Source organism: Oncorhynchus mykiss, chromosome 23 (assembly GCF_057628025.1).
Source record: "Oncorhynchus mykiss isolate SJ-2025 chromosome 23, ASM5762802v1, whole genome shotgun sequence".
Classification (NCBI taxonomy): Eukaryota; Metazoa; Chordata; class Actinopteri; order Salmoniformes; family Salmonidae; genus Oncorhynchus; species Oncorhynchus mykiss.
In genome coordinates this window covers 38,519,798-38,547,519 of record NC_143044.1, presented here as the reverse complement: position 1 = coordinate 38,547,519, position 27,722 = coordinate 38,519,798, and the positions used below count along the sequence as shown (strand labels likewise).

At 40.3% G+C, this 27,722-nt stretch overlaps 1 long non-coding RNA gene across 1 annotated transcript; it reads left to right on the top strand.

The window, feature by feature from the left end:
• Positions 1 to 2,569: 2,569 nt before the first annotated feature.
• LOC149972590 (uncharacterized) lies at positions 2,570 to 26,796 on the top strand. The gene is made up of 2 exons (XR_016491122.1): positions 2,570 to 2,905; positions 24,959 to 26,796. It is a non-coding gene; the product is annotated as an uncharacterized LOC149972590 (long non-coding RNA).
• Positions 26,797 to 27,722: the final 926 nt, after the last annotated feature.

Sequence of the window (27,722 nt, the reverse complement as noted above, 5' to 3'; positions counted from 1 at the left end):
GAGGCGTGCATGGCCACGCAGTCATGGGTGAACAGGGAGTACAGGAGTGGGCTGAGCACACACCCTTGTGGGGCCTCAGTGTTGAGGATCAGCGAAGTGGAGATGTTTCCTACCTTCACCACCTGGTGGCGGACTGTCAGGAAGTCCAGGACCCAATTGCACAGGGCGGAGTTGAGACCCAAGGCCTCAAGCTTAATGATAAGCTTTGGATGGTACTATGGTGTTGAATGCTGAGCTGTAGTCGAAGAACAGCATTCTTACATAGGTATTCCTCTTGTCCAGATGGGATAGGGCAGTGTGCAGGCGATTGCATCCTCTGTGGACCTATTGGGGCAGTATGCAAATTGAAGTGGGTCTACGGTGGCAGGTAAGGTGGAGGTGATATGATCCTTGACTAGTCACTCAAAGCACTTCATGATGAAAGAAGTAGTACCATCCAAAGCTTATAGTCATTTATTCAGTTCTCTTTGCCTTCTTGGGTACAGGAACAATGGTGGACATCTTGAAGCATGTGGAGACAGCAGACTGGGATAGGGAGAGATTGAATATGTCCGTAAACACACCAGCCAGCTGGTCAACGCATACTCTGAGGATACGGCTAGTGATGCTGTCTGGGCCGGTAGCCTTGCAAGGGTTAACACGTTTAAATGTCTGACTCATGTCGGCTACGGAGAAGTAGAGGGAGGGCCCGCAGTCCTTGGTAGCGGTCCGCGTCGGTGGCACTGTACTTTCCTCAAAGCGGGCAAAGAAGGTGTTCAGTTTATCTGGAAGCAAGACGTTGGTGTCTGTGACGTGGCTGGTTTTCTTTATGTAGTTTGTAATTGCGTGTAGACTCTGCCACATATGTATCATGTCTGAACCGTTGAATTGCGACTCCACTTTGTCCCTAAACCAACATTTCGCTTGTTTGATAGTCTTGCGGAGGAAATAACTACACCGTCTATATTCTGTCATCTTTCCATGGTTAAATGCAATGGTTACCGCTTTCAGTTTTGCGCCATCTATCCACGGTTTCTGGTTAGGGTAGGTTTTAATAGTCACAGTGGGTACAACATCGCCAACATCGCTGAGTCAGCGTATAAATCAATGTTATTCTCTGAGGCTGCCCGGAACATTTCCCAGATCAAAACAATCTTGAAGCATGGAATCCGATTGGTCAGACCAGAAGTTAGAGCAGCAGTGATCCAGTGTATTGCCCGCACGAGTGCTACAATCAATATGCTGATAGAATTTAGGTAGCCTTGTTCTCAAATTTGCTTTATTAAAATCCCCAGCTACAATAAATGCAGCCTCTGGATATATGATTTCCAGTTTGCATCGAGTTTAGGTCAAGTTCCTTGAGAGCCATCGTGGTATCAGCTTGAGGAGGGATATACACAGCTGTGATAATAACCGACGAGAATTCTCTTGGGAGATAATATGGTCGGCATTTGATTTTAGATGAACAGAAGGACTTCAGATTCTGTATGTTGTTACAATTACACCATGAGTCGTTAATCATGAAGCATACACCCCCGCCCTTCTTCCCAGAGAGAATGTTTATTTCTGTCGGTGTGACGCATAAAGAATCCCGGTGGCTGTACCGACTCCGACAACATATCCTGAGAAAGCCATGTTTCCGTGAAACAGAGAATGTTACAATCCCAGATATCTCTCTGGAAGGCAACCCTTGCCCTAATTTAATCTACCTTGCTATCTAGAGACTAGACATTAGCGAGTAATATACTTGGAAGTGGTGGGTGGTGTGCACGCCTTTGAAGTTTGACCAGGAGGCCGCTCCGTCTACCTCTTCTGCAGCAACGTTGTTTTGGGTCGGCCTCTTGAATCAGATCCAATGTCCTGGGTGGTGGTGCGAACAATGGATCCTCGTCGGGAAAGTCGTATTCCTTGTTGTAATGTTGGTAAATTGACGTCACTCTGATATCCAACAGACAAGATCATTCATATAATCTGGTCCGCAGCATTCGTCTTCCACCTCCCTCAGCCAAACTGTAAGAGGTACAGTGCCTTGCGAAAGTATTCGACCCCCTTGAACTTTGCGACCTTTTGCCACATTTCAGGCTTCAAACATAAAGATATAAAACTGTATTTTTTTGTGAAGAATCAACAACAAGTGGGACACAATCATGAAGTGGAACGACATTTATTGGATATTTTAAACTTTTTTAATTAAAACCTGTTATGGATGATGCGAATTTTCGCAGCTTTTTGTTAAAAATTGCGCAACATTTCAAAGTCCTGCTACTCATGCCAGGAATATAGTATATGCATATGATAAGTATGTGTGGATAGAAAACACTCTGAAGTTTCTAAAACTGGTTAAATCGGGTCTGTGGCTATAACAGAACGTGTTTAGGAATAAAAATCCCTGGTAAAACTGTTTACCAAAAATATTTGTCCGCCATTCAATGAATTGTTTAAGACGAAACAATGAATTGTTTAAGAGAAAATATATGCGAACCCCCTGTAAACGCCTACAGCTTCCACACGGTGTCGCCATTGCTATCAATATCAGAATCATTTATCCTTGGTTACAACACGAATAGACCCCTCCTTTCTTGCAGCGCATCACAGGATGTTGTGAAACTGAAAAAATGGACGATGATTTCCAGACTTGCTGCTATCGAATACAGATCGCCCCGTGATCAATTTGATACATCATTAACGTTTATTAATACCTAAAGTTGGTTTAGAAAAGTCGTTTGAAGTGAATTGTAAAAGTTTATAGGCGACTTTTGTAATTTTAAAAAGTGACGTTGCGTCTTGTAAATGGACTTTTCTAAGCATCAGACTGGTCTTCAGCAAATTACATTTTGGGTATACAATGACGGATTTAATCGGGAAAAATACCCAATTGTGATGTTTATGGGACATATAGGAGTGCCAACAAAGAAGCTCGTCCAAGGTAATGAATGTTTTATATTTTATTTCTGCGTTTTGGGTAGCGCCGGCTACCGCAAAATCTGTTGTTTACGTGTCGTGCTGGTATTTTGGGGGGTGCATGCTATCAGATAATAGCTTCTCATGCTTTCGCCGAAAAGCATTTTACAAATCTGACTTGGTGGCTAGATTCACAACGAGTGTAGCTTTAATTCAGTACCTTGCATGTGTATTTTTATGAAAGTTTGAGCTTTATCGAGTACTTTACTCAAGTACTATAGGTGGCGCTCTGAAATTTCCGCTGAGCTATCCCTGTGCAGGGACCACCTCCATAAGAAGTTTAACAAATCAAAAACTGAAAAATTGGGCGTGCAAAATTATTCAGCCCCTTTACTTTCAGTGCAGCAAACTCTCTCCAGAAGTTCAGTGAGGATCTCTGAATGATCCAATGTTGACCTAAATGACTAATGATGATAAATACAATCCACCTGTGTGTAATCAAGTCTCCGTATAAATGCACCTGCACTGTGATAGTCTCAGAGGTCCGTTAAAAGCGCAGAGAGCATCATGAAGAACAAGGAACACACCAGGCAGGTCCAAGATACTGTTGTGAAGAAGTTTAAAGCCGGATTTGGATACAAAAAGAGTTCCCAAGCTTTAAACATCCCAAGGAGCACTGTGCAAGCGATAATATTGAAATGGAAGGAGTATCAGACCACTGCAAATCTACCAAGACCTGGCCGTCCCTCTAAACTTTCAGCTCATACAAGGAGAAGACTGATCAGAGATGCAGCCAAGAGGCCCATGATCACTCTGGATGAACTGCAGAGATCTACAGCTGAGGTGGGAGACTCTGTCCATAGGACAACAATCAGTCGTATATTGCACAAATCTGGCCTTTATGGAAGAGTGGCAAGAAGAAAGCCATTTCTTAAAGATATCCATAAAAAGTGTTGTTTAAAGTTTGCCACAAGCCACCTGGGAGACACACCAAACATGTGGAAGAAGGTGCTCTGGTCAGGTGAAACCAAAATTGAACTTTTTTTGGCAACAATGCAAAATGTTATGTTTGGCGTAAAAGCAACACAGCTGAACACACCATCCCCACTGTCAAACATGGTGGTGGCAGCATCATGGTTTGGGCCTGCTTTTCTTCAGCAGGGACAGGGAAGATGGTTAAAATTGATGGGAAGATGGATGGAGCCAAATACAGGACCATTCTGGAAGAAAACCTGATGGAGTCTGCAAAAGACCTGAGACTGGGACGGAGATTTGTCTTCCAACAAGACAATGATCCAAAACATAAAGCAAAATCTACAATGGAATGGTTCAAAAATAAACATATCCAGGTGTTACAATGGCCAAGTCAAAGTCCAGACCTGAATCCAATCGAGAATCTGTGGAAAGAACTGAAAACTGCTGTTCACAAATGCTCTCCATCCAACCTCACTGAGCTCGAGCTGTTTTGCAAGGAGGAATGGGAAAAAATTTCAGTCTCTCGATGTGCAAAACTGATAGAGACATACCCCAAGCGACTTACAGCTGTAATCGCAGCAAAAGGTGGCGCTACAAAGTTTTAACCTAACGGGGCTGAATAATTTTGCACGCCCAATTTTTCAGTTTTTGATTTGTTAAAAAAGTTTGAAATATCCAGTAAATGTCGTTCCACTTCATGATTGTGTCCCACTTGTTGTTGATTCTTCACAAAAAAATACAGTTTTATATCTTTATGTTTGAAGCCTGAAATGTGTCAAAAGGTCACAAAGTTCAAGGGGGCCGAATACTTTCGCAAGGCACTGTAGTTGAACTCACCACCGGAGCCAGTTAAAACACAGTTCAGTTCAAATTACTCTATACTGAGGCCCTGGTTATTCAAGGTATTATGTCACCGGGGCAGGTGCAGGTGGACTGGAGACATATTAGGGTCACGGGGTGCAATGTTCTGACTAGAAGAATCAGATGAATTTAATGAAGAGCTGACATGAACCCCAACCACATTACATAATGTCTTCCTCCATAGAGAGTTGTGCCTATTCTACACAATAGAACGAATTGTGAACGTTCCAGTGTGGTGCAATACAGAGAAGGAGTGAGTGCAGCCCACAGCTCAGAGTTTTCACTCGAACTTCTGTTTCTTTTAGTAAGAAACACGAACGAGGGCCTCCCGGGTGGCGCAGTGGTCGAAGGCACTGCGGCGCAGTGGTCTAAGGCACTGCATCGCAGTGCTAGCTGTGCCACCAGAGATTCTGAGTTCCAGCCCAGGCTCTGTCGCAGCCAGGCGGGACCGGGAGGCCCATGGGGTGGCGCACAATTGGCCCAGTGTTGTCCGGGTTAGGGAGGGTTTGGCCTGCAGGGATATCCTTGTCTCATCGCACACTAGCGACTCCTGTGGCGGGCCGGGAGCAGTGCACACTGACCAGGTCGCAAGGTGTATGGTGTTTCTTCCAACACATTGGTGCGGCTGGCTTCCGGGTTGGATGTGCGTTGTGTCAAGAAACAGTGCGGCTTGGTTGGGTTGTGTTTCTGAGGATGCATGGCTCTCGACCTTCGCCTCTCCCGAGTCCGTGCGGGAGTTGCAACGATGAGACAAGTCTGTAACTACTAAGAATTGAATACCATAAAATTGGGGAGATAAAAGGGGTGGGAAGAAAACACATGGGGAGGAAAACAAACCTGTCCTCCAAATTCAAGTAGTTGGTCATTCATATCCGACTTAGGCTTGATATCAATGGAACCAACTCATGTAGGATGATGTAATCATTCCATTTGAATGGAGTAGGGTAATTTTCTACCATGGGTTGTGAACTTTAAAAGGCTAGACTATAACTATTGCTAGACAACGGAATACAGTTATACAGACATAGTTCAGATAAAGGTTTTTATATAGCCTAAGATGAGTCCTGACAAGCTTTTAAATAATTATCTAGTAAAAATATTGCCAAGTCACAATGTCAATTTAGTTCCATTCGTTACGGCAACGTTATGTCATAATTCCATTCCTTACCACCGCTGGAAGAAGGGCTGAAGGAGGAGAGGAAGAGAGACTTCTATCTGGGTCCAGCTGGTACAGCACACTGAGCCATGGAGACAGACCTGGGGAGAGAAGACAGAGATCATTTCAAATGTAATTCTGCAACGAACTACAACTAACACCCCATGAGAACAAAGAAAGCCTTCTGCGCAAATCTGAATATGTCGAAGATCTTGACCACAAACCTTCGTAAGATTTGTATCAATCAGAAAATCATGAACAATGTAGGCTATATGAGGCCAAAAACAGAGGCTTAAGGAAGGCTCTGCAAGGAAACACAGGGACATGTGCTGTGGCGGCAAGCGGCGGTTGCTATAGCAACAACAGGTTGTGGTCTCTGTGGCGATGGGATGTTCCGGAGGTGAGAAGAGAGAGAAGGAAAGGCAATAGCGGGACACGCTCTCAGACACGAGGGGATTTTCACGGAAGGGCAACCCTGTGACAGCAGCACCAACCAGTTCAAACAAGACACAAAACACTGCAGGACAGTCTCTAAGCTACAGAGCTTCTAGTGCACTCTCCTCAAATCATAGGTTGCCAATGGCAACAAGCCTGGACAGCGTGTGTGTGCGCGCAAGTCATGCTAAAACACCTGACTCAACTCAAGGTATTGGTGATCATTGAATCAGGAGGTGTTTTAGTGTTGGGCTGGAACAAAACAGTGAGCATGCACAAAACCTTTTGCACTGCAGGAGCACAGTTGGTGACTGACCACAGCGACCACTGTAGATTGAGGTCAACAGCTTTGTTTACATTCAAAACAGAGGGAAAACAGAGGGATGTACCTGGTTCCCGCAGAGAGAAAACAAACATCATGCATGACTAGACACTGTGGTAAATGTCAACCGTGCTCCTCCTGGCAGAATCACAGCCCATGCCCAGATGGTCAGGCAGACCCTGCGTGTGTGCTGTTCTACTCTGCTACAGGCATTAACAACGAGTACCATGTGTTCATCAAAGGGAAACCCACACGATGGGACCCAGCAACGCCTAATGGTAGATGGCTATGGAGATTATAGGCATAGCGTGTATATAAATGTGTTTGGTGTTTACAATTCAGCTTTAAAATACTGTTTTGTGTTTTCATAAGGCTGAAGGTTGTTGGGTGCAAAGTCAAGAATGGTTTAAGTGTATGATAATGCATGAGGGTGTGTAAAACAGGTTACCTTCTGCTCCTCCTGAGTAGTATCCTACTGAAACGGTTTATGGTGACTCAGAAGTCGTAACGGAACGGTCAGGTCCAAATCACCAACTTTGGGCATACAGACGCAGGATGGTGACATATGGCCTAACAGTTAACATAACTTAGCAAATAATATATCATAATGTTGCATAATATCACAATCTCTACAGCCTTAGTTAACAAAACCATAGTTCTCCAGAATATTCAAAGAAACAATATGACAGACCTGTATGTCAAGAGCACACACACACACACACACACACACACACACACACAAACACAAACACAACACACACACACACACTTCCTCATTACACAGAGGAGGTCATAGATCAGCTAAGTGTCTAAAAACACACAAGTAAATGCTCCAGTCCTCTCCCATCTGTTCAGTCAGGGTAAAAACCCAGTCCTCTCCCTTCTGTTCAGTCGGGGTAAATGCTCCAGTCCTCTCCCCTCTGTTCAGTCGGGGTAAATGCTCCAGTCCTCTCCCCTCTGTTCAGTCAGGGTAAATACCCAGTCCTCTCCCCTCTGTTCAGTCAGGGTAAATACCCAGTCCTCTCCTCTAGTCACCCACCTGGTGTGTGTCAGTCAGAAATATATTCAGTCCCTTTGCAGCAAGTCACAGCCCAGTCACAGTATATTGTGCTGTGGACAGTATTGACCCTCATTCCCAATCCAAGCTACTGCAGTTGGCTTCTCTGTGATTAAAATAGGCCAAGACAAATGACTGGAGACAAGGCCAATGCCAGCTGACGTTATTATGGCTTATGTCATAGAGTTGACTATAGTCGGGGTCTGCTCGGTTTGGCTCTACTCCCTCAGCCAGCTGGCCAGATTGGCTGTTGTTTCCTGCCATACAGCTGCAGCATTTCAAAAAAAAATCCATCCAATCCAAAGCAGTAAGCACGCTCCTACTTGAAGTAATTTTGTTAAGAGCAAACAAGCTAGGCTTTTGCCTTGAAAGTGGCTGTTGTTAGTGGCACTTCTATTTACGAGAAACAGGTAGGCACAACAAACCTAGCCTCGTCTGTGACCCATGAGGCCATGTCACAACAAACCTAGCCTCGTCTGTGACCCATGAGGCCATGTGACAACAAACAGCCTTGTCTGTGACCCACGAGGCCATGTCACAACAAACCTAGCCTCGTCTGTGACCCATGAGGCCATGTGACAACAAACAGCCTCGTCTGTGACCCATGAGGCCATGTCACAACAAACCTAGCCTCGTCTGTGACCCATGAGGCCATGTGACAACAAACAGCCTCGTCTGTGACCCATGAGACCATGTGACAACAAACAGCCTTGTCTGTGACCCACGAGGCCATGTCACAACAAACCTAGCCTCGTCTGTGACTAGGGTCTGAAACTTTCCTGTAAATTTCCAGAAGTTTTTCAGAAGTTTTCCATGGGAAGTTAACCCTGGGAATTTTGCTTAAATTCATTTTGAAAAGTTAGCTTATAACAGTGAACCTTTTTTGTGGGACACACAAGGCAATTCTAGGTCTTGTAGCATATTTTGGTTAAACTATCCCCAATTCAATGGAAATGCAACCGTCTGCATGCACAGTGCATTCTTCCATCACATGTGCAGTGCACTCTTCCATCACATGTACAGCTGATTCTCAAGATCTTGCACACTGATGAGATGTTATTGAGCCCACACTACTACACAGTCTGAGCTAAGGACTACATGCTTTCTGGTACGTTTTGATTACAATACTGGGTGGGGTGAATATATTTTATGACATACATTATTTTTTGTTAACTAGTAAATAGTAGCCTACAGCAAAGCATGTTTAAATCATTTCTAACTTGTTAACCTTTTGTGACTAGGGGGCAGTATTTTCATTTTTGGATAAAAAACGTTCCGTTTTAAACGAGTTCAACAGAGTTCAAGTGAAGGTCAAGTAAATCATAGAGAAAGCAGACTGTATTGTAATCATCTCTGATGGGTGGTCGAATGTTCATGCGCAAAGAATAATTAACTACATGATCTCCACCCCTCAACCAGTATCCTACAAGAGCACAGACACAAGAGACAACAGACACACCGGCACTGGTGACAGACAATGCTGCGAACATCAAGGCTGCTTGGTCTAAAGCGGAGTCCTACCCTCACATCACACCCATTGGCTGTGCTGCTCATGCATTGAATCTGCTCCTCAAGGACATCATGACACTGAAAACAATGGATACACTCTACAAGAGAGTCAAGGAAATGGTTAGGTATGGGAAAGGTCATCAAGTTATAGCGGCAACCTACCTCACCAAGCAAAGTGAGAAGAATAAGAGCACCACATTGAAGCTTCCCAGGAACACCCGTTGGGGTGGTGTTGTCATTATGTTTGACTGTCTCCTGGAGGGGAAGGAGTACCTCCAAGAAATGGCCATATCACAGTCTGCCGATATGGACAGCCCCATCAAGAGGATCCTGCTGGATGATGTATTTTGGGAAAGAGTGGTAAGCAACCTGAAACTCCTGAAACCTATAACATTAGCCAGTACACTTGGCAGTCAGGCAAAGTGCACTTCCAAGCAAGGGCTTTGGGATGGAGATCCAATATGGCAGTTGTGCCTACATATCTCATCAGCCACCTGGTGGAAGGGACTTTGTGGATCTGAGGCTCTTTCCCCTGTTTCCTACATCATCCACCAAATCCCACCAAAATCAGCTGCCTCAGAGTGCAACTGGTCCTTATTTGGGAACACACACACCAAAGCACGCAACAGCCTGACCAATACAAGGGTCGAAAAATGGGTGACCATCCGGGCAAATTTTAGGCTTTTGAGCCTGACAAGGTTGGGAAGTGACAGTGGAGATGAGGCCTCAGAGTCTGATGTTCAAGAGGTGGACATTGAGGAGGTCCAGGGAGAAGACATGGAAGCCTGAGAGGAAGACAACCAAAGCCTTAGTTTCTAGACTCATTTTACAGATGTATGTTGAAACCGTTTTTGGTACATGCGATGGATCATTGGGAATCAGTCAATATTCCCTTTTGTTGTTCAGTGAAATCGTCCCATGTGAAGAGTCAATTCATTTAATTAAAGTTCAATTCGTAACTAAATATATATTTTTCTATTGCAAATTTAATAATTTGAAATTATGTCTACTTATGATAAGGTAAAAGGTTTATGTTTCCATATGATATGGTAAATATATCCAATGCAGAAAAAAATTACATTTACATGGTATTAATATGCATACATTTCTGTTAATTCCCATTAATTCCCGTTAATTCCCACGGAAGGTTTACACCTCTGAATATTCCCCAAAATGTGCAACCCTATCTGTGACCCATGAGGCCAAGTCACAACAAACCTACCCTCATCCGTGACCCATGAGGCCATGTCACAACAAACCTACCCTCGTCCGTGACCCATGAGGCCATGTCACAGTAACGGATAAAATAGAAGGCAGAACTGAAGAGGTGATGGCATCTATCAATAGACTGGGGTCTACAGGTTATAGTTCATTGAGCCTAAGTTTAAGAGGTTATTAAAATGGGCTGGGTGGTTCAGATTACTGATGTGGAGGTTAGAATCGGATGATTGGTGCAGAGCCCGTTTTGACAGGACTAAGAAATCAACATCTGGCAACCGCTTCCCTCCATAATAAACACAGCAGTCTGATCAGATCCTTAACTGACTGTAGCTCAGGCCTTGAAGCAAGGATATGCATTTTCTTGGTACCACTTGAAAGGAAACACTTTGCATTGTGTGGAAATTAAAGGAATGTAGGAGAATAACACATTCGATCTGGTAAAAGATAATACAAAGAAAAAAACTAACGTTTTTTTGTACCATCATCTTTGAAATGCAAGAGAAAGGACATAATGTATTTATCCAGCCCAGGTGCAATTTAGATATTGGCCACTAGATGACATCAGTGTGCAGAGTTTTAGTCTGATCCAATGAACCATTGCATTTCTGTTCAAAATGTTGTATCATCAAGACTGCCCAAATGTGCCTAATTTGTTTATTAATAACGTGTTCATGTTCAAAACTGTGCACTCTCCTCAAACAATAGCATGGCATTATTTCACTGTAATAGCTACTGTAAATTGGACAGTGCAGTTAGATTAACAAGAATTTAAGCTTTCTGCCAATATCAGATATGTCTATGTCCTGGGAAATGTTATTGTTACTTACAACCTCATGCTAAATTGCATTAGCCTACGTTAGCTCAACCATCCCGCAGGAGACCCACCAATCCTGAAGAAGTTTTAATGAGATAAATGGCCATTCAAAATCTAAATTACTGGACACATTTTTGGGATGAGGAGAGGAGCTTTAAAAAGTTTGGCTAAATATATCATCATCACAACACATTATGCAAAAACAATTCACTATTGTTTTCCTAACCATATTAGCTTCCTCAGGCTCTGACAAAGTATTATGTAAAATCTCAAATATAGCTTATCCTATTTCAAACAAGAGTGTTGTCAGGTGTGTGTGTGTGTGTATGTGTGTGTGTGTGTGTGTGACCTGTGTGATCCAGTGACCTGTTTGATGTGTCGCAGGCAGCACCACTTCACTCTCACTTTCATCTCTACCTTCTTTGATCTGTCAAGTATCTTCCTTGGCTGTCTCTGTGGTGTTAAGTCATCGCAAGCACGTATCCCAAGGGTCTGGTTCTATCATCCTTATTCACTCATTTATGACTGAGCCCTAAGTTGACCTCAGTGAGTGACAGTGCATTCGGAAAGTATTCAGACCCCTTCACAGCCTTATTCTAATATATATATATATGTGTATATATATATATATATATATATATATATATATATATATATATATATATATATATATAAGTTATTTTCCTCAAATCTACACACAATATCCCATAATGACAAAGTGGAAAAACAGGTTTGTATAATTTTTTATACATTTATTAAAAATGAAAAACAGAAAAACCGTATGGATAAGTAGTCAGACCCTTCGCAATAGACTCAAAATTGAGCTCAGGTGCATCCTGTTTCCATAACTTGGAGTCCACCTGCAGTAAATCCAATTAATTAATTGGACATGATTTGGAAAGTCACACACCTGTCTAGATAAGGTCCCACCGAGAAAAAAACAAGCAATGAGGTCAAAGGAATTGTCCGTAGAGCTTCGAGACAGGATTGTGTCAAGGCACAGATCTGGGGAAGTGTCCCAAAACATTTCTGCAGCATTGAAGGTCCCCAAGAACAGTGGTCTCCATCTTTCTTAAATGGAAGAAGTTTGGAACCACCTAGACTCTTCCTTGAGCTGGCCGCCTGGCCAAACTGAGCAATGGGGGGGTGAAGGGCCTTGGTCAGAGAGGAGACCAAGAACCCGATGGTCACTCTGACAGAGCTCCAGAGTTCCTCTGTGGAGATGTGAGAACCTTCCAGAAGGACAACAACCCTAAGCACAGAGCCAAGAAAACGTAGGAGAGGCTCCGGGACAAGTCTCTGAATGTCATGGAGTGGCCCAGCCAAAGCCAGGACTTGAACCCGATTGAACATTTCTGGAGAGAACTGAAAATAGCTATGCAGCAGCACTCCCCATCCAACCTGACAGAGCTTGAGAGGATCCACAGAAACTCCCCAAATACAGGTGTGCCAAGCTTGTAGTGTCATACCCAAGAAGACTTGAGGCTGTAATTGCTGCCAAAGTTGCTTCAAAAAAGTACTGAGTAGAGTTCTTTTCAGTTTTTTTATTTCTAATAAATTTGCTAACATTTTTAAAAACCTGTTTTTGCTTTGTGATTATGGGTTATTTTAGAATAAGGCTGTAATGTAACAAAATGTGTAAAAGCAGGTTAAGGGGTCTGAATACTTTTCAAATGCACGGCACCTCTGTCCGACGCAGGGCTACCAACCAGAAGGTTGAGGGTTCACTGACCACCACGGACGAGCTAACAGCTCTCCCTGACGGATTCAATAGACCTACATTACGAGCAGAGCAGGATGCAGACAATGATCAGCCAGGTGGAAATACATTTTTCAACATTGATGCTATATTTATAATAATATAAAATATATGCAATGCAATTTCCACCAACAGGTTTCTGTGCCAATGCACCACAATCAATAAAGTGCCCGATGTTGGGCACTTCAGTATAGTTATTTGCATTTTCAACTCCACAAGTTTGGATGCTGGAATTATATTTTGGACGAACGTGGGCAGGTAGGCTAAATTAGATTTTTTAAGTAGCCTAATCAGATGATTAAAACATTGTGACAGGTTGTGTTTATGCCACACATAAAAAAGTAATACATTTTAAATGTTAAATGACAAATATTTAGGCCATTGAAGCATTTTGGGTCCTAGGTGCGTGAGGAATAGCCGCTCGGATACATTATTATAGGATGACATGGGTGAATAATGATCTGCAACAGACAGTGCAGCATAAGTATCAGAAATGTAAATACAGCCATTAAATAGTCCCCGCAAAACACCAGTCTCAACGTCAACAGTGAAGAGGCGACTCCGGGATGCTGGCCTTCTAGGCAGAGTTGAAAAAAAAAGCCATATCTCAAACTGGCCAATAAAAATAAAAGATTAAGATGGGCACAGACACTGGACAAAGGAACTCTGCCTAGAATGCCAGCATCCTGGAGTCGCCTGTTCACTGTTGACGTTGAGACTGGTGTTTTGCGGGTACTATTTAATGAAGCTGCCAGTTGAGGACTTGAGAGGCCTCCGTTTCTCAAACTAGACACTAATGTACTTGTCCCCTTGCTCAGTTGTGCACCGGGGCCTCTCACCCCTTTCTATTCTGGTTAGGGCCAGTTTCCGGTGTTCTGTGAAGGGAGTAGTACACAGCGTTGAACAAGATATTCCGTTTCTTGGCAATTTCTCGCATGGAATAGCCTTAATTTCTCAGAACAAGAATAGACTGACGAGTTTCAGAAAGTTTGTTTCTGGCCATTTTGAGCCTGTAATCGAACCCACAAATGGTGATACTCCAGATACTCAACTAGTCTAAAGACGTGCTGATTTAAAGAAGCAATAAAACTGTCCAAACATTTTCAGCTCCGCTAACTTAATTGCAAAAGGGTTTTCTAATGATCAATTAGCCTTTTTAAATTATAAACTTGGATTAGCTAACACAACGTGCCATTGGAACACAGGAGTGATGGTTTCTGATAATGGGCCTCTATAGATATTCCATTCCAAAATATTTTTTAAAAAGAAAGGTATTTTCAGCTGCAATAGTCATTTACAACATTAACATTACACTGTATTTCTGATCAATTTGATGTTATTTTAAAAAAAATGGACAAAAAAAACAAACTTGCTTTTCTTTCAAAAACAAGGACATTTCTACGTGACCCCAAACTTTTGAACGGTAGTGTACATTTGCCAAACAACTTCAAATGAAGGCAAGGGCCTAATTTCAAATCGCTTTTTTTAGAATATTCCAGTCGCTATTCGATGCGTTCTACATGTGAGCACTTGCGGCAGCATAGCCATAGGCTCTAAGCACAGACTAGTAACACAACTTCAAAGATGAGATTCTGTTCTTTTGAAATACAATTCATTTTTTATTGTTTTCTAAAGACCTGCCTTAAAATATGAATGCATTTCTTTGTGATAGTGCATAACACTTGAATTGTGATGTTGTGGTTTTTCATTTTTACATATAACCTACAGTAATTTACTTTTTTGGTATTGTAATAGTAGGCCAACCTAAAATCTTCATAAACACAACCAAATTATTATTTTTAACAACAGCATCATTTTTTTTCTCTCCCAAAAATCAACACATTTTCCTTCCAGAGAAAAATGCAACCATACTGGTAAAATCCTGGTATTCACAACTAAAATGGAAATGCTATTTAAAAAGCATATAATACCATCGAAAACAATCTGACATGATCATACCACTGTAAATTGCTGAATATGAACAGGAATCTAAAGTGCTTGTTTTATTTGTCCCAATGTAAAATCAACTCAATGTTCTGTCAAAGTCACCTCACTATTTCATTGATGTAGCCTAAATGTAGGACTAAAATGTGGTTATTAGCGTACAGCCTAGTGAAGATTTGTGAAGACCTTTGACTGAAAGATGTCAGCCAGCTTATTGGCCCTTTTCTCACCCCTTATATCTGACTATCAGGGGAATTTCAGAAGATTGTGGCTGTTTTCACTTTCTGAACCTGCTTATTGTGGTGACTGTCACAGGAAACATCTCCCCTAAACAGACAAGCAAATAAACCTAGTAGCGGAGACTCAGAACCATGGGTGGCGCCGTGGTTGATCAAATCCCTGCCAATCGGACTAGGTCAAACCCTTGCACTCGCTTTCGTTATAGTAATATAATGGAACAATGTTGTAAATGTCTATTTCCTCAAGCATGTTTGTAGACTCAATGTACCAGCCATTTTGTTAACAGTGAGTAAGTAGCTGCAGTTTGGAGACACTGCCAAGTCCACAAAGCTAGTTTGGAGATTTGTGAAAATTAAATGGAGATTGCCTTCAGTCGAGAGGTAGCCTAGCCTACACATGATAGTCATCAATGCAATTTATTGAAATTATGCAAGTAAGTGAGGGTTTCTATTGAGGACATTAAGGTTGAGTAGGCCAAATATGGTAGGCTGCTAGCATTGTGATGACTGGTCTAATGTATGAATGAAGTCAGAGTTGATATGTCCATTTCATGCAGCTATTCCCACGCGCATATTTAGTACTTTACTTTAGTGTGGCATTAAACTGGTGGGGTATATTATTGGTCCACTGGACCCATCATTATTAAGGAGCTTGGTCAAGAAGTCCCGGGATACCAGTCACCGGTATTAAACCCTGAATAGTATATATTAAATGTATTTATTAGACTGTTCGAATGCATTGGCTCAGAACTGGATTGCAAGATGCCCAGCTTTTCTAGTGTTAATTGTCAGAGTAGAGATTTAGTATGACTCAAGGTAGGGCTGGGCATTATGGCGGTGGTTAGAGCGCTGGACTAGTAACCGGAAGGTTGCAAGTTCAAACCCCCGAGCTGACAAGGTACAAATCAGTACTTCTGCCCCTGAACAGGCAGTTACCCACTGTTCCTAGACTGTCATTGAAAATAAGAATTTGTTCTTAATGGACATGCCTAGTAAAATATATATACAGTGCCTTGCCTTATTCGGCCCCCCTTGACCTTTTGCCACATTTCAGGCTTCAAACATAAAGATATAAAACTGTATTTTTTTGTGAAGAATCAACAACAAGTGGAACACAATCATGAAGTGGAACGACATTTATTGGATATTTCAAACTTTTTTAACAAATCAAAAACTGAAAAATTGGGCGTGCAAAATTATTCAGCCCCCTTAAGTTAATACTTTGTAGCGCCACCTTTTGCTGCGATTACAGCTGTAAGTCGCTTGGGGTATGTCTCTATCAGTTTTGCACATCGAGAGACTGACATTTTTTCCCATTCCTCCTTGCAAAACAGCTCGAGCTCAGTGAGGTTGGATGGAGAGCATTTGTGAACAGCAGTTTTCAGTTCTTTCCACAGATTCTCGATTGGATTCAGGTCTGGACTTTGACTTGGCCATTGTAACACCTGGATATGTTTATTTTTGAACCATTCCATTGTAGATTTTGCTGTTTTGGATCATTGTCTTGTTGGAAGACAAATCTCCGTCCCAGTCTCAGGTCTTTTGCAGACTCCATCAGGTTTTCTTCCAGAATGGTCCTGTATTTGGCTCCATCCATCTTCCCATCAATTTTAACCATCTTCCCTGTCCCTGCTGAAGAAAAGCAGGCCCAAACCATGATGCTGCCACCACCATGTTTGACAGTGGGGATGGTGTGTTCAGCTGTGTTGCTTTTACGCCAAACATAACGTTTTGCATTGTTGCCAAAAAGTTCAATTTTGGTTTCATCTGACCAGAGCACCTTCTTCCACATGTTTGGTGTGTCTCCCAGGTGGCTTGTGGCAAACTTTAAACAACACTTTTTATGGATATCTTTAAGAAATGGCTTTCTTCTTGCCACTCTTCCATAAAGGCCAGATTTGTGCAATATACGACTGATTGTTGTCCTATGGACAGAGTCTCCCACCTCAGTTGTAGATCTCTGCAGTTCATCCAGAGTGATCATGGGCCTCTTGGCTGCATCTCTGATCAGTCTTCTCCTTGTATGAGCTGAAAGTTTAGAGGGACGGCCAGGTCTTGGTAGATTTGCAGTGGTCTGATACTCCTTCCATTTCAATATTATCGCTTGCACAGTGCTCCTTGGGATGTTTAAAGCTTGGGAAATATTTTTGTATCCAAATCCGGCTTTAAACTTCTTCACAACAGTATCTCGGACCTGCCTGGTGTGTTCCTTGTTCTTCATGATGCTCTCTGCGCTTTTAACGGACCTCTGAGACTATCACAGTGCAGGTGCATTTATACGGAGACTTGATTACACACAGGTGGATTGTATTTATCATCATTAGTCATTTAGGTCAACATTGGATCATTCAGAGATCCTCACTGAACTTCTGGAGAGAGTTTGCTGCACTGAAAGTAAAGGGGCTGAATAATTTTGCACGCCCAATTTTTCAGTTTTTGATTTGTTAAAAAAGTTTGAAATATCCAATAAATGTCGTTCCACTTCATGATTGTGTCCCACTCGTTGTTGATTCTTCACAAAAAAATACAGTTTTATATCTTTATGTTTGAAGCCTGAAATGTGGCAAAAGGTCGCAAAGTTCAAGGGGGCCGAATACTTTCGCAAGGCACTGTATCAATTGTCAATTCTAGATACTTCCATCTCAAATACCCCTCTCCTGGACAAGATCAGAAAAGACAGTGAGCCTCTTAGGTCATATACTAAATCAAGATAAGGGCAATCTCAGAGGGGACATACAATAGTTACAGACACATTCCCATAAGAAGACAAGCCTCCATTCTGTCCTCCTCCCCTTCTGATATTCTTCATAGCATCACATGGTTTAACAGATACATTGACATATGAAGACAAGCCTGACCTCTCCCCTCTCTGGGCCCCAAGTGACTAAGCCCTAGCAGAGAAGGGATAACTGCAAACTGCCAACAGTATTATCCAAAAGAAGATATTCTAATGACATATCTCACATAAGCATTATTAAGATGTTTTATTTACATCTTATTTATCAATGTTACCTAAGTAATTCTGATTCAGCCACGACAACTGGTCTCTGTTCATTTTATCCTAATAAGGATCTTACAAATTCTTAGAAACAGACAGAGTGATTTAAATTGAATTGGTTAATGAACACATACAGGAATTGTGAAATTCCTTTAACAATTTGGTCCTTCGAACCGGATCTCAAGACCTGCCTCTGTCGTTCCAAGGAACTGCTGAAAACCGTGCACGGGCGGATCCAGGATCCGTAAGACAAAGACCTGACCTCTGACTTGAGGGTTTATTTCAGGCCAGTGTTGAACTGGTAAACGAAAGAGGTGGTAATGAGATTTAACGTACATTGCTTTTCCCAGTCTGCAGGACTGTAGTCTATATTCTCGAATTTGGGAGGAATGATTTAAGATATCCTTGATTGGATGTTCTAAAAATGCTTAGAATTAATCAATAATAGGTGCTTCATTATTCTGAACAGATACACTAGGTTTCTACTCTATAGTTTAACCAAAATCGATAGGAAGCAAGGCAGGTCCGAAAAGACCTGAGGTAACATGCACTACCACAAATAAAAATAACGGAAGGAAGGAAGGGATATAGTAGGTGTGGTTAAATAGGACGGTCGTTTTGAACAGCTAAGAATAACTAATGGTTAATAGACCTGCGGTAAACTAGTCATAGTCCAAATTTAAAAGAAGAAGAGAATTCTATGCGAACAGGATAACTTAACCTATTCAAAACTGAAAGAAAGTATTATCCAAAAATCAGGAGAGGGAAACCTAATCTAGAGGAGTGAGTTATGAGATATTAACGTCGAAACTCCCAAGGAACAATAGCTTATAATGAGCTTATAATTGTATATGGGTGAGATCTAATGTCCAATCAAAAGTCAAATCTATAGACAAAGTTTCCAGAAAGGAGAAAAATATATAAAAGTCCATACACATTGGTTATCATTAAAGAGACACACACATAGTGAAAGAGGAGAGCAACTAAAGTAACTAGGTAATGGTAAATAACACATACATAGATCATAGAAATATATACACATAGATAGTGATAAATACTATAGCGACTAGTTACGGCAAGGATTTATCAAACATGGCTAGTAAATCCTCAAAGGAGGTCCCAGAACTAATGGGAGATGAGCGTTATATGGAGCAGAAAAATAAAAGAAACATTGATTTCGGTCCAAAATGGAAAAGGAAGTATGAATTTGATGGCGGTCTAAATGTAGAAAAGCTAGAATTGCTTATAAAACAGATACATAAGGAATGTGGTAAGGATGTGACCGTCTGTATGCTGAAAAGCTAGAATTGCTTATAAAACAGATACATGCAAATGTGGTAAGGATGTGAAGAAGCAGAATCAACAAGGGTTGAATACAGCTAGGGTCTGGCTTTCGGAAGCCAGGAAAAGAGTAGAGGCTGTGAAAGGAGAAGAGGTCAGTCAATATCCCCTAATTGCCTTACTGAACCCACGGGCGGGGGAAGAAGGACAGGAACCCATTTTAGAAGTATATAGGGTCAGTCAAGAGAATAGGAAAGATGAGTTCTTAATGGCAGTGCTAGAAGACAGATCAACTGGAGGTAGAAACAGAGAGAGCAGGACGGGGGCAGACAGAAAGGGAATGTCAGGCGAAGGGGGTAAGGGGTGCTGAGATGTTTTAATTGTAATAAAACTGGACATTTCGCCCGGGAGGGTAATGCTCCCTGCAAACATTGTGACAGAGTAGGACATAACCACAGAGATTGTAATTTAACTAAGGGGAAGGTCAGGCGCGACAATCGGGAGAAAAAGAGAGAGGCAGAAACAACAAGAGCGAGATTAATGAGAATCCTCGCTGAGGAAAAGCTTGGACCTTTAAAATGGGGCTATTTTTCTGAGAATTGCCGATAGTGATGTGTCTTGATTTTGCGAATACAGACAATTGTAAAGTGGGTTCATTTGCGGAGAGTAGTAGTCATTTGCATAGCATTGGTTGTTCAGTGGTAGAGTTCTCGCCTGCCACATGGGAGGCCCGGGTTCGGTTCCCAGGCAACGCTCTGACTAAATTCAGAGTTTTTGATTGTAATTCAACTATTTGTATTTTCAACTAATATACGGTTGCTGGTGTTTGTATAAGATATAAACTGAACGTTTTAATAGCTTGTTTGGTTCAAATTTAAAGAAATGGATAAATGTAACTTTTTAATAGATTGTTTAGGTTAAATTGAGAGACTAATTCATTCAAAACAATAGCGAAGCGAATTTCGATGCAAGACGGTGTCTGTTGCCTAAATGATCTGCTGGAATAACGTATTGGGAATGGAGTCGTATTGAAAATGCTGAATCATAGAAGAGACTGTTACCTAAATCTAATGAATTCTAAATAATAACGAAAAGACAATTACGATGGAGTTGTGCCCATCGAATGTTCTTATAAATTTAGCACATGGTACGTTTACATTTTGGAGTAGGGAAAGTTTGATTTTACTTTTACGATAGAATTCAAGCAGAACTCAATCCAAATAGGGGGTATATCTTTGCCTAGAGGAAGGTTGATTTGATGTGTGATAACGTAAAACGGCGTCATTACGTTGAATACACAATAACGTTACTCAAATTGATTTGGCCGTTCTTCAGGTATAGACTCCCAATCTTTTCTGTACTTCTGGCAGTACAATTTTGATTGAGAGATGTTGATTGATGTTGTAAGTTATATTCAAGATCCAACATTTGTGATAAATTGGGTTTGGCTTATCGAACCCGTACTACTGCTGCTGCAGTCAGCCAACAATGATTTGCAATTTGCTGAAGTTGCTGCGGCCTGGGCCTGTTGTTGACATCACTCACAATGCACTTTTTGTAGCCAGGCAATGATGTTGTGACTGAGGGTGACAGAGAAAATTGTTTGTGTCATTTAGAGGGAAAATGCGTGCATTATAACTTTGAGTCACTTTTCAAAAGTTGCTAAAAGTTCCTAATAGATTTTTAAAAAGTAGCTGAATATCGTCAGGGTAGTCCGAAAAGATGCTAAAACTAGCAACAAAATTGCTAGGTGGCCATCACGGATTGGTGGTGTTCACTGGGCTATATTTAGCTATAAGAGAGGGAGGTGTGAATAGTTGTATCGTAAAACTTTTGTAATAGTTCCCGGTTATGGATTTTGGTTTGATTGTTCAGGTAACACCAGTGAAATTTAACAGGAAGTTAAGGTATTCATTGCAGGGAACAATGAAAGGTCCCCAAAGTGGATTGCAGGTTAGTTCATTTTAGGGACAGTGCATGCTAATCACAGTTGTGGGTATCTAATGGCAGGATATTTCTATTAAGAATTTTGGGAGACTGACCGCAGACGGACTGTAATCTTGAAGGGAGCGAATGAGTGAGATAGAGGCATGTTTCTACCAAAATTGGATATGTTGTGTTTGTATTTAGCCTTTGAGTTTGAGGAAATTTTTCTATAGACACGAAATCTTAAAGGGGTACCCACATGCGGAATATGAGAAGTTTTATTTTCTGAGTTTTAATTTAACACGTAAATTCTTTTGATAAGGGAATGTTCTGGGAATATATAAATTGAGTAAAACGACTGTAAAAGGGTGGTATAACCTTTGACCTCTATCATTGCTTTCCCTTGTGGTCTGATCAGCCTCAGGGGAGGGCCATTTGGATAATGAATTTGTGGTAATTTGTGAGACTGGTTTTACGGTAAATTAATTATAATGGAGTTTATAGGTCTTGGACATAATTATAGTTTGAACCACAGAGGAGAATGTGGAATTGAGGCAGGACAAATTATGGGGAGCGGGGGAATAAACTCTGGTGAGAAAGAGGAAGAGGTTCAGGATTTTGTTTTAAACATTGGCTGTGAGGGTTTCGAATTGGCTATTATTGATTTGGTATTACAACAGGAACAAAAATCATATTTATCATCGATAATAAATAGGGGAAGATATGGTACATTGAGGTTTGGAGAGGAAATATTTTAAGCCAATAGGGCAGGAAAATACATAGATAGAAAAATAGTGATTTTATAAGCATTAAAATTATTAATGAAAATAAATAAGTTTCAGTTCTTAGGGATGGTAAATTACTATAGGTAAGGTATCCCACACTATGCAACATATATTAAATTATTGATGAAACTGATTTTAAGGATAACTCATGTTATTGTTAGATAAAATACTGTGGACCCCTGAAGGAAAGAGCTCATTAGTACAGAAAGGATAGATATGGTTAGCATTAGTTTCGGCTTTATTTGACCATTAGAAGATTTTTATTTAAAAAGTATTAAAGTTAACAGGGATATATGACATCTGTGATGATTTAGGATTATTGTTAGGATCGAGATAGGTTGATTAAGGTTACGTAAGGACTTTAGAGATTGCCACCATAGACATGTTTTTTCTCAAATCAATGATTTTAGATAAAGCCAAACAGTGAGACACTTAGTTAATATTTGGAAACAACGCATAGTTGTTACTGACTGTTATGAGGAAAAAATGCTACAGACAGATAGGGGAAAAGGCAGACAGAGGAGCCCTCCCCGCACTGCTGATACCTTGAAGGTTTGAGAGCAGAGAGGACTAGTGTCTGTGAAATAAGAAATGAGAAAAAGGGTTACTGTTTAAATAGATAAACATATATATATTTAAGTACATACAAAGCAGCACAGATACCTCTTAAAGTATATAAGACACTTGACAGTGAATTGATACAGGATAGACATGAATGGACACCTAAGGGGGAATTGGACATGTGGAGAATGAAAGGGGTGCTCCTACATGATAATGTCAGAACATAAGGATAATTTACTAATCTTCCCTAAGTCATTGTTTAGAGTAAGCAAGGTTGTTACCTGGGCAGAGCCAGGTATCAAAGGAGGGATGTGGTCTAGGATAGGATGGGGCCTAGGGGGGCCTAGGATAGGACACTTTGTGTGTGACTGTGGCGCTATGCTATTCAGCGGTTGCTGATGAGAATTATCCCACTTAAGGGATGGGTAGCTTCCAGAAGTTAATGAACACATATAGGAATTGTGAAATTCCTTTAACAACAAACACAAAACATTTGTTATGACTATTTGTTGGTGTTTTTAAAATACTATGTTTGATTTGTTTTAAAATTTTGTTTTAAGGAAAAGGTATCTCAACTTGTTATGGCTGCAATCCCAATATCGGGATAAGTGTCATCATCAACCGCTGAATAGCATAGCGCTACATTCAATGAATATTACAACAAATATTTATATTCATGAAATCACAAGTGCAATATAGGAAAACACAGCTTAGACTTTTGTTAATCCACCTGTCGTGTCAGATTTTGGAATTATGCTTTTCAGCGAAAGCAATCCAAGCGTTTGTGTAAGTTTATCGATCTCACTACAAAACATTAAGTACATTTAGCATCAGGAAGCTTGGTCACGAAAATCAGAAAAGCAATCAAATTAATCGTTTACCTTTGATGATCTTCGGATGTTTTCACTCACAAGACTCCCAGTTACACAACAAATGTTCCGTTTGTTCCATAAAGATGATTTTTACATCCAAAATACCTCCGTTTGTTTGTTGCGTTATGTTCAGAAATCCACAGGAAAGAGCGGTCACGACAACGCAGACAAAAATTCCAAATAGTTTCCATAATGTCCACAGAAACATGTCAAACGTTTTTTATAATCAATCCTCAGGTTGTTTTTAAAATATATAATAGATAATATATCAACCGCAAATGTCTTTCACAGTAGGAGAGGGGAAAACAATGGCTGTCCAAATTCTGTTGCGCGAGCAAAACTCATGTGACCACTTGACGCAATGTTATTGTTCTGGCTAATTTTTTTAAATAAAAGCCTGAAGCTATGTCTGAAGACTGTTGCCACCTTGAGGAAGCGATAGGAAAATGAATCTGGTTCATATCCATTTAAATCCAGCAAAGGGAGGCTATGGAACATGGAGTTTTCAAAATAGAAGCCATTTCCTGTTTTGATTTTCCTCAGGGTTTCGCCTGCAATATCAGTTCTGTTATACTCACAGACAATATTTTGACAGTTTTGGAAACTTTAGAGTGTTTTCTATCCAATACTAATAATAATATGCATATATTAGCAACTGAGACTGAGGAGCTGGCCGTTTACAATGGGCACCTTTTCATCCAAGCTACTCAATACTGACCCTGCAGCCATAAAAAGTTAAAGGGGCACGCACGCACGCACATGGAATTTTTATTTTCTGAGTTTTAATTAAACACATTAATTCTTTTGAGAAAGGAATGTTCTGGGAATCTAGGATACAGCATGTAGGAAATGTTGGACTATTTCTATTTGTCTAATATAGTAAATGATACTTCTTTAAAGGGTTTTGTATGACCTATGACCTCTATCATGACTTTCCGTTGTGGCTTGATCACCCTCATTGGAAAGCCATTTGGATAATGAATTTAGGGTCATTTCTAATACTGATTTGAAGGTAATTTGTGTAATTGATAAATATGATTGAGTTTATAATTCTTAGCCATATTAACTAAGGCTGCTTTAATTCTATTTTCCTATGACCATATGTTAAAGGTTAAATAATTTTTCTTTGTGGAGTTTTTCAGAGTAGTGATTTTATTTGATTATGTTATTTGAAATTTTGTTTGATCTTTTGTACCAATAGTAGTTATGTTACACATTACTCTTATACTGAGAGATATGTGTTAAAAGTGGGGGAGGATTCAGTTCTTTGAGGTTTTGAATTGAAGTTTATACACCTTGAGTGATATGTGAAGGGGTGCATTGTATTGTTGTGTTTGTTCTGTTCTATTCCCTGGGGATATAGGTCTAACTTCCTGATCCTTTGGCTCTACGATGGAGTTGACAGTGAGATGGGGAGTATAAGCCAATTTGAAAGAATAGTTTCAATAGAATGTGTGTTATTCTCTTTCAAATATGTTTAGATATGTGTATTAACAATAATTGGTAAAAGTTGTAATTTATCATGTAGTTAATTGAGCTGAACTAAACTGTTGTTCTGATCTGTTCTTTCGAGGTTATCATGAAAAGTGACATCAGACGGTATCTTAATGCATGGAAGAGATAATTAGACGAAACAGTGTGTGTACCTCAAAACCCCCTCTAACTGGCTGAAGAAAAGTGACAAAGGCGTTGAATAAGGCTCTGTTTGGACCACTTCTACCGGGAGAAAGGAACCAAGCCAGAAGTCGGTGTACAGTATCCGATCTAAGCTATCAATTGCTTTTCTCTCATGTTTCTCTCAGGAGTGTGAGAGGAGTCCATGTGGAGTGAGCATGGAGAGAGATCTGTTCTAAACTTTTCTTATGTTGCTGGTATATTGGTTGACGGCTGGTATATTGGACAAGACATAATGAGTGGTAAAGGTGAGACATTGAGTTATCTGAAGAAGAAGGAAAAAGACGCCAGAAGAATCAGTGCCAGTTGGTCAACTGTGCCCCAAAAAAATGTTTTAGACTTTTGTGGTATCAGGTTGATTGGTCTACACCACGTAAAATTATAGTAATTTAGATTAAGAATGGATTGAGATACTGATCTGTATTATAATCGTGATTAAAAAAAGTTAATAGTAGAATTATGGGATAATTATACTGAATGTTAATATGAATGTATATTCTGCCAATATTGATGTGTGTTAAATTGAGTTTTTTTTACTTTGAGTGATAAGACCAATTTGAATCACTGAGCAATGTCATTCTAAATTTTGGTTGGATAAATAGTTGGGGTTTTAATTATGATTTGGAATATGAATGATTTCCCTGACCTATTCTCTATTCCTGACGACATCTCTGAGCATGAGGACTTAGAAGGATGACTGTCCTATATGTTGAGATGAGGCCTTTGTTTAGATACTGGTTCTCCTGTAACTTAGGGAGCATTTCTAAGTTATGTTTTTTTTCTTTTTTTTTCTCAACAATGGATTATTCTGTGTGATTAAACCTGTGCAAGTCTGTCTTGTAGAATAAAGGTTGTAAACTTAGTTTACAAGGGGAGAAAGCTTACATATAAGATAAGGTATTTGACATTGAAGGGATTTGATTTTTTATTTTATTTTAAATATTGAGATGTATTCATATACTCTGCAACTACTGTTAGTAAGGTAAAGTTACTGTTCTGATTCACCAGAAGGGACAGAGTCCATTGAGAGGGGAATGACGTAGCTGAATCAGAATTAGTTAGGTAACATAGATGTTAAGATGTTTAAGAGATGTTTTATTTTATTTTATGCTTGTCATTAGAATGTCTTCTTTTGGACTATACTATTGGCAGTTGCATTTTCCTCTCTCTTCTCTAGGGAAAAGTCACTTGGGGCCCAGATAGGGGAGAGGTCAGGCTTGTCTTTTACATGTCTTGTAATAGGCAGAATATCAGAAAGTGAGAAGTCAGGTTTGAACATGGTCTTCAAAATGAATATATCTGTGAAACCATGTGAAGGGCACCACTACGTCTGTACTTCAGTCACTCCCTACTTTTCCCATTGGGGGGAGGAGTATGGCAGTGTCTGCAACCATTGTATGTCCCCTCTGATGTTGCCCTTATCTTGATCTAGTATATGACCTAGAGGCTCACTACTCTCCTTTTTTTATTGACCAAATACTTATTTTCCACCATAATTTGCAAATAAAATCATTAAAAATCCTACAATGTGATTTTCAGGATTTTTTATTTCTCATTTTGTCTGTCATAGTTGAAGTGTACCTATGATGAAAATTACAGGCCTCTCTCATCTTTTTAAGTGGGAGAACTTGCACAATTGGTGTCTGACTAAATACTCCCCCCCCCCCCCCACTGTAGCAACTATTTTAAGTTAATTAAAGCTAATTCCTTTAGCCTATACGAGGTTGACTAATCATTCAAATGGATTAATAAATTAAATCTGTTTTACCAGCTTAAAATGGTGTTTAGGGAGACCTTTGAAATTCTACCTTCACTGGTATCTGGTCGATTTTAGCTTGTGTTAACAATGACCTCCGGTGATGAAGAATCACCAGTAATAATTTTTTACATAATTCAGGTTATATTGTTCGATATCTAACCAGTCTCAACTGATTGGATATCACTGTCTCATTCAATTTAATACATACATTAAATTGCTACACTACCTTTTCAGGTTAATTATTGGAATAATATGCAAACTAATGTGTTCTAATCATTGAGACATTGTTCAACTTTCAATGTTAACTTAGAGATAGCAACTCTTTCAGGTGAATTAAAGTTACAATTCCCAAATAGCCTATACAGGTTAGATTTATCATTAAATCGATTTAATCAATTAAGTCTGTTTTGGCAAGTTCAGTAACAACCAACTCACATTACTGACCCAGTCTTGATGATTCATTGACGCTTACAAACTGAGTTAAATCGTGTTTTGCATCCTCCAACTCAAAAACCCAAACATTACATAAATTGAAATAACTGATAATCATAACAATGAGCAATCCATCAGATAGGTTTCCACCCATTACCCCTCTAATCAGTGAACCTTCACCCACGGAAAGATTGATCGCTGACCTCAGCAACGATGCAAATCCTAACTATGCCGAGGGGCTGAAAATGTTAGATTTGGATGC